Source organism: Fundulus heteroclitus, chromosome 1, assembly GCF_011125445.2.
Source record: "Fundulus heteroclitus isolate FHET01 chromosome 1, MU-UCD_Fhet_4.1, whole genome shotgun sequence".
In the NCBI taxonomy this organism is placed as follows: domain Eukaryota; kingdom Metazoa; phylum Chordata; class Actinopteri; order Cyprinodontiformes; family Fundulidae; genus Fundulus; species Fundulus heteroclitus.
Genome location: NC_046361.1, coordinates 32,540,582 through 32,550,116, shown reverse-complemented (window position 1 = coordinate 32,550,116; position 9,535 = coordinate 32,540,582). Strand labels below are relative to the sequence as shown.

General features: G+C 40.2%; 1 long non-coding RNA gene across 1 annotated transcript; it reads right to left on the bottom strand.

Annotated features, from left to right (window-relative positions):
• Window positions 1-5,129: 5,129 nt before the first annotated feature.
• On the bottom strand, window positions 5,130-5,627 carry LOC118563222. The gene is made up of 3 exons (XR_004931113.1): window positions 5,558-5,627; window positions 5,320-5,421; window positions 5,130-5,207 (listed from the first exon to the last, which is right to left on the bottom strand). It is a non-coding gene; the product is annotated as an uncharacterized LOC118563222 (long non-coding RNA).
• Window positions 5,628-9,535: the final 3,908 nt, after the last annotated feature.

Sequence of the window (9,535 nt, the reverse complement as noted above, 5' to 3'; positions counted from 1 at the left end):
ATGAAAATGTTGTTTTCTCATGCAATTAAAAGTAAATGTGATAAAATAAACACAACAAGAACCCGCCTCATCGTGTTGAGTCAGAATTCAGCCATCCTGACATGCAGTGCAGGCTAAGAGCAGAAATGCTCCCTAGCATAAAACACTGTACGATCATAAAGAAATTAAAATGTAAAGACAGCAACTTTGAATATACAAAGTTAAAGCATGAAATATTAGTTGTTTTTGCATCCAGAAAACCCCCCAAACTTCTTTACTAACTGACATCATCATCATATTAAAGAATCAGCAAAGTGCACAGTCAACAATAACGTTTCCAGTAAACAGAAGATATTTTCCAAAATACTGCTGATAAGATTACATCACCAGCTGATATCATACAACAGCTGTTTTTTCCCCTTTTTTTCTGAAAAGCAGAAACATAATAAACAACAGGGATCTTGTAAAATTAGCATATACTATGAATGCTGAGCTACTATCAGCACAGGGCGGTTACTTTCATTTGAGCAGAAAAGCGACAATGCGCGAACTCATTCCTCAAAATAAAACAAAGATAAAGAAGTTTAAGGCTATAATAAAGGAACATGGAGCTGTGAAAGAAGAATCCACAAAGAAGAAAACATGCTGTTACCGGCACAGTGAGGAAATTGTTTCCCAGTAACATGTGAAAAAAAAAATGAAATAAGGAAGTGCCGTAAGAGATCAATGATGTCATGTAGGAACTGTAATGATCGCTTATTTACATTTCCAGGACCACAGGCTTGCTGACTCCTGCATTTTTTATATAAACTTTTATTCAGTTCAGTGCAGTTTTATTGACGTAGCAACAATGTTTTACAACAAATGTCATCTCAAGGCAATTTAAAAGTTAAATAGAACCAGTTAATTTCCAATCATATATATATATATATAATAAGTCAAATTCACATTAATCTAGTCCTATCGTATAGACAGATTTAATTATACAGACCAAGCAGATCCTAAATGTAAAACAGTAAAATTCTGTTTATATTGCTAATTGCTCAAAGCATCTATATCTTAGGAATCCCCAAGTTATATTGGGCCATTGACTTTTCAGCAATCCCTCATCCAGTAAGCATGTGGCGACAGTGGAAAGGCATAACTCCCTTTTTAACAGGACGACACTCCAGCAGACCCATTAGCGACTGGAGTTCATAATGAAAAGCATGGGATTAAATAAGATTGTGCTTCTTCCTCATCCTTTTTGGACATGTTATATATGTATATTTTTTTAGGTTTTTACAACACTAGTGGCTCGTTTTTTGTACAGAGGGTGGACAGGAAAGGGGGTACGAGAGAGGGGGAGAGACATGTGGCAAAGGACGACAGGTCAGAGTCAAACCCGGGTCAGCCACGTCGAGGACTAAGGCCTCCGTACATGGATCACATGGGTCGTGTGCGCTAACCACTGCACCACTGAAGCACGCTTTTGTTAGATATTTGTGGACGTGCGTGCACTTTAATGCATTGCATGAACATGTTTTAAATAAAGCCTTGAGTCAATCATTCATTTTCAACATGTATAAAGAGTGTTTTCATGGAAATTGGAAATGATTTTATGCAAATAAAAAACAAAAATCTGTACAACTGATTTTTTTTGTCTTTAATTCAACCTGATTGTGCTTTTAAAAAAATAAGTTTGCTTGAACGCATCTCATTTGGAGACAAGTGGACACAGGACAATCACTTTTTTGAAGCCAAAATTCAAAATTTCAATCATTCTTGTTTTGTACAAAAATAAACAATCTCTACCATAAGGACTAATATCAGTCAGTGTACACCTTTTGCTGATAACAGCCTTGTTGACATTTTTTTCATGTTTAGCAGAACCTGACTTCCTTTCTTTCTCTCAACAAATAAAATTGTCCTCATTTGACCGGAGAACATGTTTTGCTTCTGTGTTTCTGTGAGATGAGCTCATGTTGGCAATGGCTTCTCTCTTTCTCTAAATTCATCAGGATTACTGTTATAATTGAAATATGGCTTCCTCTTTGCATAATATAGTTTCAAGCCTCTCCTGAACAAGAATCGTATTGGGCAAGGCAAGACACATTTATTTGTATAGCACATTTCAGTACAAGGACAAGGCAAAGTGCTTTGCATTATTAGAACATAGGAAAATAAAAACAGAATAAAAGTGTCAAGATGCAGCCTGATGGCTGCATACTAAACATTTCTCGCTCCGTCTCCAGTGCAGTCCTGATTAGGAACACCTGTCAGGACTGCAATCACCATGGACTCATTCCACCTGCTCACTCCACCATATAAACCCACCTCAGTTTGTCTATGGTTCCCAGTTCGTCTCCAGTCCTCTGAATATCATGCCTGTCCTGGTCCTGGTCCTGCTTGTGTCCTGTGTCTGCCAGTTCCTGCAACCTCCATCTGGTAAATGACTGGCTTTCATCATCCACTTCTTGCAGCTTCAATAAACTCTGGAAACCAGCTGTGTGTGTGTGTTCTGGGTTCATTCAAGACAAATCATGACAAAAAGCAAGTTGGAATAAAATGTAGCAAAACTGAAACAAAATTAAACATGGGGAAAATGGAAAGTAAAAGCAAATATTAATGATTTTAAAAACAGTTGGACTACAAACTTAATGTTTCAGTAAAACAGTTTAACTAGAAGAGTCGAAGGCAATCCTAAACAAATGTGTTTTTAATCTTGATTTAAAGGAACTCAGGCTTTCAGCACTTTTACAGTTTTCTGGAAGTTTGTTCCAGATAAGTGGAGCATAGGAACTAAATGCTGCTTCTCCTTGTTTAGTTCTGGTTCTGCAGAGTAGGCTGGAGCCAGAAGACCTGAGTGGTCTGGAGGGTTGATACACTGATAACAAGTCTGTAATGTATTTAGGTGCTAAGCCATTCAGAGATTTATAGACTAACAAAAGTATTTTAAAGTCTATTCTCTGAGATACAGGGAGCCAATGGAAGGACTTTAGAACTGGGGTGATGTGTTCTACTTTCTTAGTCTTAGTGAGGACGCGGGCAGCAGCGTTCTGGATCAGCTGCAGCTGTCTGATCCACTTTTTAGGCAGACCTGTGAAAACACCGTTGCCGTAATCAATTCTACTAAAGATAAACGCATGGATTAGTTTTTCTAGATCCTGCTGAGACATTAGTCCTTTAATCCTGGAAATGTTCTTCAGGTGATAGAAGGCCAACTTTGTAATTGTGTTTAGCTGCTTTTGGAGGTCCAGGTCTGAGTCCGTCACTACACCCAGATTTTGGGCCTGATCAGTGATTAATAGCTGAAGCGACTGAAGCTGTGTGCTAACTTTTGATCGCTCCACTATCGACCTAAAAATTATTACTCCAGTTTAGTTTTTATTCAATTAAAGAAAATGTCCATGCATTGATTTGTTCTAAGCATTTACACAGTGCTTGAATGGGTTCATAGTCACCTGGTGACATGGTGATGTAGAGCTGTGTGTCGTCTGCATAGTTATAACAGCAAGAAGGTTCTGGGTTCAAATCCAACCCTGGGTCTTTCTGCATGGAGTTTGCATGTTCTCCCTGTGCATGCGTGGGTTCTCTCCGGGTACTCTGGCTTCCTCCCACAGTCCAAAAACATGACTGTTAGGTTAATTGGCCTCTCTAAATTTCCCTTAGGTGTGAGTGTGTGCGAGAATGATTGTGTTTGTCTCTGTGTTGCCCTGCTAAAGACTGGCAACCTGTCCAGGGTGTACCCCGCCTCTCGCCCATTGACAGCTGGAGATAGGCACCAGCACCCCTCGTGACCCCACAAGGGATAGACGTGTTAGAAAATGGATGGATGGAAATGTGAGAGCGCTTCATGCTTTCTCCAGCTGAGAAGCTTTATGGGGATGTAGAAAGAGCAGCAACCAGGCCGGGAAGGCCCAGGTTGAGACGTAGAGCTTCAAGTTCCCAGACCAAAACGAGTGGGAACTGTGGAGTTGTGTAAGTTTTTTTCCCTTCATCTTGTTATTTTTGTTTGATCACGTCATGTTTTCAGTCTCCTGAGTCAAAGGAGAAATTGCAGAACAGGTTGGTTGTCTCAAACAGCAAATGTGGGAGTTTTGTTTACCTCCTGAATTCCTGTGGGTAGAGTGGGATGTAGCTTGAATAAATGCTGGAAACTAAGTCTCCCCGGGAAGTTACTTCCTTGTTGAAGCAGTGGCTCTGCAATGAGGTCATTACTACTTCCTCTTCCCCTTCGAACGTGACACCTTCCTTTTTCTGGTTTGGATCACTACCAGTGTGATATTAATGCATAATCTCCAATGGCGAACATTGGCATGTCTGCTTGACTGGGAGGAAATATGCAGGAAGTTGTGGATCTCCAGAGAGTAGGAGGAAAATTTTTTAGAAAAGAACAGCTTCCCTCTTGTGTTGGCATGTTGTTTAGACTCATTCATTACAATATTTTGTTAAAGGTAGTTCCACAGTCCAGGTAAATTCATGCGTTTCCTTTGTGAATGCATATTCCTTCATTTCTCAGAAACAATGGTCACCGCATTATTAAAAAAGTACACAGAGATTCATTATATATTTTTTATTATTCATAAGATAAAGGCACCAAACAAAACCACAAATCAAGCCAATTTGAGTTTTATAAATACCAAAATAAATAGGATAAATACAATGTCAATAAATACATGAGAAAAATCCATTGGAAATACAAGTTTTCATGCACGCATTGGACGAACTTGAGTTTAAACACTGTTGTTGAACACTCTTCTGATCAATGTGATCATCCAATCAGCTGCGGACACAGTTATGTGTAAAAGTCCTAGACGCATTGCTGAGCCGAGCCCCCCGAGTGACGCGCCGGGTCACCAACAGCAAAGACTCTGGCGGTGAGGACGGAGAAGGAGAAGAGTCGGTCCAAGGCGTAGCTGCACAGGTAAGACTCCTTCCAGCGCTCATCCGCCTTGAGCTTCTCTTCGCGCACATGGTGCTCCTGTTGGAAACAAACAGCAGGATCAGAAAGGCTCCAACTTCAAATTTTTATGTTTTGTTTTTCCACTCCATCACACCCCGGTGGTGAAGCTCACCTTCTCATGCGTCCCTCCCAGTGACCTGAGACATTTGGCCATGTCTCTGTGCAGCTTGTTTAGCGCTGACTGCACCGCGCTGGTGAGCTCAGAGCAGCTTTCAAATGCAGAAATCATCTTCACGGCAGAGGTGTAGCTCGTCAGCGCACCAAAGATCTTCTGAACGCATGGCTGAAGAGGAAACAGCGCAAATGCATCATTTAAATTCAGTTTACAACAGTTCCCATCGCTACTTGTGATTGTGCCAGTATTGCATGTATTCTAAATATTTATATTAGGTTACCAAAGAGTTTTGTTTGAGGCTCCCGGGGTCGCACATGTCATTTGCTTCGATCCAGGCGAGGGAGCTGGACATGTCTGCCAAATCTGTTGAGCCGTTTCGCGCCTGCAGAACATTTGGAGACACAAGTTCAATAATGTATGCAATGAGAATGCTGTAATAATAATAATAAAAAAGTATAATTATATACCATTTTCCTAAGATGAGTTAAGTCAATTAATTGTCATATTTACACCCTCACCTTTATTGCTGCAATTTTGGCATAATGATTAAGATCCAGAGTTCTGTCCCGGAGCGGGGCGCACGCGTCGTGGTGCAAAGCAGGCGCAGCAGATGCTGCGTGGAGGAACCCGAAGAGGAGAGCAGCGAACAAGGCAATGCAATGATCCATTGAGGTTATCTTTCTGGATAGTCTTCGGGGGGCTGTGTCCGGTGCTCGTCTCCCGTGGCAGGATGGATGCGTTGTTTTGGTGGCAGCACTTTTAAGCTGAAGAGGTGGTGCCTGGCATTGAACTTGAAGAGGTGACGCATCAAACGCTGACTCAGCAAGGATTTTCCTCCATCAGTCGCCCAGGTGAGTTACAAAAAAAAAAAAAAAAAAAAAAACAGATTACGTAACGTGTAACAAAAACACGGAATGGCTCCTGTTGATGATAAAACTCGGTCATTTAAAGATGTAGGTGAAAAAAATCCTACAGAAAACTATTTTCAAAACTATACAATAAAGCAGATATCTATCTATCTATCTATCTATCTATCTATCTATCTATCTATCTATCTATCTATCTATCTATCTATCTATCTATCTATCTATCTATCTATCTATCTATCTATCTATCTATCTATTCATTCTCTTTTTTTTAGCTTTTTTTAAAGGATAATCTGGAATAACATGTCATTAGAAAACATCTGGTGCTCTTAAGAAAAACAACAACTTTTGTTAGAAAAATCACTACAGCTATCAATAAAACACAGTTCAAATTATTTATTAAGCACCAATCTACAATGAGTCACCCCACGACACCTTGCAAGACAAGCAGGTCAAGTTAATTTCCAGTTTTAGAAAATACTATAACGAAAATAATTATATTCGGGCCCACACTATAATATTATTTATTCATAATAATAGTATAATACTTAAGTTAATCATGATGTCAACTGGTGAAAAGGCATCTGTCTAAATCGGGTTATAAATTAAGCAGATAAGCTTGTAAAATAAAATGTTTACCCTCAGAAATCTCTATCTATCTGCATGTTGTTCAGACTCATTCATTAAATTATTTTTTTTAGGTAAATTCATACAATTCCTTTGTGAGTTAACATATTTCCTCTGAAAGAATAAAAGGATTGCCACATCACAAAAAGAGCACAGAGAAATGGATATTTTCCAACATAAATATTTTTTTATTACTGATAAGATAAAGGCACCAAACAAAACCACAAAAACAATCCAATTTGAGTTTTATAAATACCAAAATAAATAGAATAAATATAATGTCAATAAATACATGAGAAAATTCCATTGGAAATACAATTTTCCATGCACGCATGGGACGAACAGGAGTGGAAACACTGTTGTTGAAAACTCTTCTGATCAATGTGATCATCCAATCAGCTGCGGACGCACAGATGTGACAAAGTCCTAGACGCATTGCTGAGCCGAGCCCCCCGAGTGATGCGCCGGGTCACCAACAGCAAAGACTCTGGCGGTGAGGACGGAGAAGGAGAAGAGTCGGTCCAAGGCGTAGCGGCACAGGTAAGGCTCCTTCCAGCGCTCATCAGCCTTGAGCTTCTCTTCGCGCACATGGTGCTCCTGTTGGAAACAAACAGCAGGATCAGAAAGGCTCCAACTTCAAGTTTTATGTTTTTCCACTCCATCACACCCCGGTGGTGAAGCTCACCTTCTCATGCGTCCCTCCCAGTGACCTGAGACATTTGGCCATGTCTCTGTGCAGGTCGTTCAGCGCTGGTTGCACCGCGCTGGTGAGCTCAGAGCAGCTTTCAAATGCAGAAATCATCTTCACGGCAGAGGTGTAGCTCGTCAGCGCACCAAAGATCTTCTGGACGCATGGCTGAAGAGGAAACAGCGCAAATGCATCCTTTAAATTCAGTTTACAATAGTTCCCATCGCTGCTTATGATTGTGCCAGTATTGCATGTATTCTAAATATTTATATTAGGTTACCAAAGAGTTTTGTTTGAGGCTCCCGGGGTCGCACATGTCATTTGCTTCGATCCAGGCGAGGGAGCTGGAAATGTGTGCGAAATCTGTTGAGCCGTTTCGCGCCTGCAGAACATTTGGAGACACAAGTTCAGCCACAATAACTAAAACAGTATAGTTATATAACACTTTTCTAAATTAAGTTAATTCAATTAATTGTCATATTTACTCGTATCTAATGACAGCCTCACCTTAACTGATGCAATTTTGGCATAATGATTAAGATCCAGAGTTCTGTCCCGGACCTGGGCGCACGCGTCACGGTGAAAGGCAGGCGCAGGAGATGCTGCGCGGAGAAGCCCGAAGAGGAGAGCAGCGAACAAGGCAATGCAATGATCCATCCTAAGGTTATCTTTCTGGTTAGTCTTCGGGGGGCTGTGTCCGGTGCTCGTCTCCCGTGGCAGGATGGATGCGTTGTTTTGGTGGCAGCTGAATGCAGCGTTTTAAAAAGGTGTCGCCTCAAACCGTGAGTCAGCAAGGACTTTCCTCCATCCCTCCGTCAGGTGAGTCCACCCCCCCACCACACCCCCACCCAACCAAATAAATAAATGAGGCTGCGTAACTTGTAACAAAAACAATGAATGAGTCTGTTGATAATAAAACTTGGTCATTTGAAAACGTAGGTGGGAGAAAAAAAAAAATCCTGCCAAAAAAACAACAACTTTTAAAGCAATACACCAATAAACCTGATATGTCCAAGAAGCTTTACTATAGATTAAATAAAAAAAGATGGATAGGATTATGTTTATTACTTCATATCTCACTAATTAACTTCACTAATTAAAGGATCATCACAGATGTCAATAATATAATCTGATGCGTATTGCTCATCAGCAGGGCTGAGGAAGTGAGATTACCCTTTATCAACTATAATGAGCTGACCTGTCCACAAACTTTCCAGCTGCGTCTGTCAGCTCTCCCCTCTTCTCTACCAGAGAAGAGGTTTTCTTCTTCTACTGAAAAGTGAATGATACGGGAAGGAGTCAGAAGGTGTCACACTTCCTTCATTTTTCCCACATGCGCAGAGTAATTTCCTGATGTTAGTAATTAGCTGTGACTAATTAAGTGAGTAAGCGGTGCGATTTGCTGTGGCTAAAAGTGTTGTTCTGCAAGGGGGAAGACCTTTCATGACATTTGTTTGTTCGTTTGAAATGCTGTTACAGGTAAAGAGGTTTTGGTGCTTTCAGGTTAACACAGAATCGTTTAATGAAGTGGAGAAAGAAAAAAAAAAAGAATAGCTCAAGTGGAATATACGGTTCTCATGGGGAAATCTGAGATTTGGTGAGAGAAGGACTAAATGCAGCCAGTTTGTGCTGACTGTCTGCTTTTTTGTTTTTTTTGCTTTGTTTTCTGTTTTTGTACTTTTGTAAAAGGACAAAATTGACTGCAGTTATTATGCACTGCATTCTGCATTTTAACCACAAACAACAATAACGTTCAATGTGTTTTATTAACTAACTTACATTTCCCAAATTTGTTTGTTAGATTAAAATGTGCTGATTCATGAAGGGACAATTATTGCCATGCATCTGAAAAGTACTAATAGATATTTTTCTAAGGGTATTGTACTGAGACATCGATTTGTCTCAGTTTAGCTTGAATGTTTTCAACAAAATCTCAACCACTTGTTCTTTTTATTTACTTGTGCAATACAACTAAATCAACGTACTTTTAAAGATGCAAATAAACAGAAAGCTGAGGCATTTAAAATTACTACATACAGTAGAAATGCGTTCAAGAATGGCTACTTGTCGAGTCAGTGGAGTGCTATTTGAGTAACAGTAGTCATCCGGGAGGAATTGGAAGTGGAGCCACCGCTCCTGTGCATCGAAAGGAGTCAGTTGAGATGTTTTGGGGATCTGATCAAGATGCCTCCTGGGCAACGGCAGACAGTAGGAGACCCTGAGATGCATTGGGATCCCCCAAAATGAGCTGGAGAGTGTTACTGGGAAGACAAATGTCTGAGCTTCCAATAATAATAATAATAATAATAATAATA